Raw genomic sequence first — 2,622 nt, 5'->3', positions numbered from 1 at the left:
GTAGAGACCACAGTAAAAGAGCAAAAGAATCTCAACTCTGAGTGTTCTTACCTTGTCTCGAAGATCTTGGACAAGCCCCCAAAATGATAACCTAGCAGTCAACGGTGACCGATGCCACTGGATTCATGGTGTCTGAAGAAGAAGATATTACTCTGGGGCCAAAGACAGTCTCAGTCACTCAGAGCTTTGTGTATATTTTATTTAAAGTGAAGGTGACAGAAAAAGCTTCTGACACAGACATCAGAAGGGGCTCACTAATTTAAGTGGGGCCATATATACTTCTCAACTAGCCTCTGAGAATAGACAAAAAGCATCTCAAGGATGTGAGTGTTTTGCCCACACCCTTTCCTATAACATACATCCAAAGCTCAAAAAGAGGAATGTCCTTGAACCTGAGATACTGCTCCCTACAATGCCTACTTGTCTTAGGAAAAAGAATGTGAAAAAGAAAGCAAGCTTGCCTCCTCCTTAAAGGGGCTTTAGGCTTGGACTCTTTATCAACCTGCTGGGACAGGTAAGTATACAGTTAAATTCAGAAAACTCTAATGTTGTAATGGTGGTGAGTAAAGCATTTGTATAACATACCACTGATAACTTATATAAGTATATCACTTAGAAATTCAGTATGAAGGTCAAGAGATAAAATATCAAAATAATGATAACTACAAAATGAAATAATGGAACCATGTTTGAAGAATTAGATGACAGTATGATACGAAGTCAACAAACAGAGAGACTCAATGAAGAGCTACAAATTATTTTTTTTTAAAGGAAACTAACATAAATTCTGGATTTGAAAACTAAAATAATTGAAATGAAAAACTGATAGGTTCAACAGCACATTTGAGATGCTAGCAGAAATAATCCATAAACTTGAAGATGAATTCATAGAAATCAATGTAAAAATAAAGAGAAAAAAATGTTGAGGGAAAATGATCTAAGGCATCCATTCATTACACCATCAAGTATGGAAGGAGAGAGACTCTCAGAAAGCAGGGAAAGGGGAGGGAGTAAAATTACTTGTAGACAGAATGGCTGACCGGCAGGTCAGAGCAAAAGGGAGGTGCAGCGCAGGACTCTGAGGGCGCCGGGCGGCAGCAGCCTCCGTCTAAGGCCATAGCACCCTGAACGCGCCCTATCTCATCTGATCTCAGAAGCTAAGCAGGGTTGGGCCTGGTTAGTACTTGGGTGGGAGACCGCCTGGGCATACCGGGTGCTGTAGGCTCTTTGCTTTCCCTCTCCTTTAGCCCCCGCCCCACGTCCCAACTCTTGGGCTCCCACAGCCCCAGCCCCTCCTGGGGGTGGGTGGCCGGGGCACTGACTCCCGCTGCAGACCTGGGTTGCCTCCGCGTGGCCCGCGAGCCCCTCTGCATTTGGCTTCCAGGAAACCAGACGACCGTCCCGCGGGTCTCCGTCTGGGGCTCCCTTGGCGTGCCTCAGGCAATCCCGGGGAGCTGCACCAGCTCCAGCCCCAGCCCCAGCTACAGCCCTACCCCCAGCCCCACCCCCAGCCCCCCCATCCTCACAGGCGAACGCCCGAGCTCGCGCGCACCCGTGCGCACACACAGGTATATGTGCACAGATGGTGCATGTATCTTGTTCAGTTATACTTTTGGTGGATATATGCCTGGGAGTGGGACTGCTGAATCATATGGTACTTCTAGTTTTAGTTCCTTCAGGAACCTCCATACTCTTTTCCATAGTGGCTCTACCAACTTACATTCCTACTAACGGTGGAGGCGAGTTCCCTTTTCTCCACATCCTCTCCAGCATTTGTTATCTACAGACTTTTCCATGAGGACCATTCTGACTAATGTGAAGTGGAACCTCGTTGTAGTTTGGAGTTGAGTCTGTCCAATCATGAGTGATGTGGAGCAAGATGACCTTTTTAAAATGCAGATGCAATTCTATCACCTCCCTGCTCCAACTGCTCTTGTATTTTCCCATCATAGAGAAGATATGACCAAATCCCTTCATTGCTTGGTCCCCACTTTCTTCTCTGATTTCTTTTCACTGGAATGCCCTCTGCACTCTTTTGGTTCCATCCCATAGGGCATTTTTCATTTCTTGAATGTACTAAGGTTCCCTTGTCACGTAGCCTTCCAAGATGCTATTTTACCTGCCTGAAATTCTTCTTGCATCTCAACCCTGGTTTACGTTGGTTCAACCTATGGGTCTCAACTCAATTATTAGTCTGAAAAGCCTTCTCTGACACCCAGTTTTTGGTGAGGGAAGAGGCCCCTATAGAAGTTCTCAAAGTATCTGCCTGTTATTTATCATTAGATTAGTCTCAGTGAAAGAAGGAACTGTGTTTCTTCTTCTCTCAGCATTCTATTTCCAGAAACATATTGCATGCCTACTAGCTCATAGTAGATGCTCAATATTTATTCAGTGTGTGAAAGACAGAAAAGTTCTGTGAAGCCTCAACTTTTCACTTGGCTCAGCACTTTGGATCTCTTCGTATCTTTGTCGATTCAGTTCTTTTCTTTCTTCTGTTGATGTGCACACTATATTCAAGGCACGATCTAAGGCATGAAGACATATCAATAAATATAGGTTCTTGCTTTCCAGGAACTCATACATCAGATTTCTATAATTCAGGGTTTTTTTTATTTAATGCTC

The 2,622-nt window shown here is 44.4% G+C and overlaps 1 pseudogene; it reads left to right on the top strand.

Moving 5' to 3' along the window:
- Positions 1–1,106: 1,106 nt before the first annotated feature.
- LOC139179516 (5S ribosomal RNA) lies at positions 1,107–1,225 on the top strand (annotated as a pseudogene).
- The last annotated feature ends 1,397 nt before the right edge of the window (positions 1,226–2,622 follow it).

The sequence above is a fragment of the Bos indicus genome, chromosome 24, assembly GCF_029378745.1.
Source record: "Bos indicus isolate NIAB-ARS_2022 breed Sahiwal x Tharparkar chromosome 24, NIAB-ARS_B.indTharparkar_mat_pri_1.0, whole genome shotgun sequence".
NCBI classification, from domain to species: Eukaryota; Metazoa; Chordata; class Mammalia; order Artiodactyla; family Bovidae; genus Bos; species Bos indicus.
Note: the sequence above shows the minus strand (reverse complement) of the source record. Positions and strands in the feature narration are given on the sequence as shown.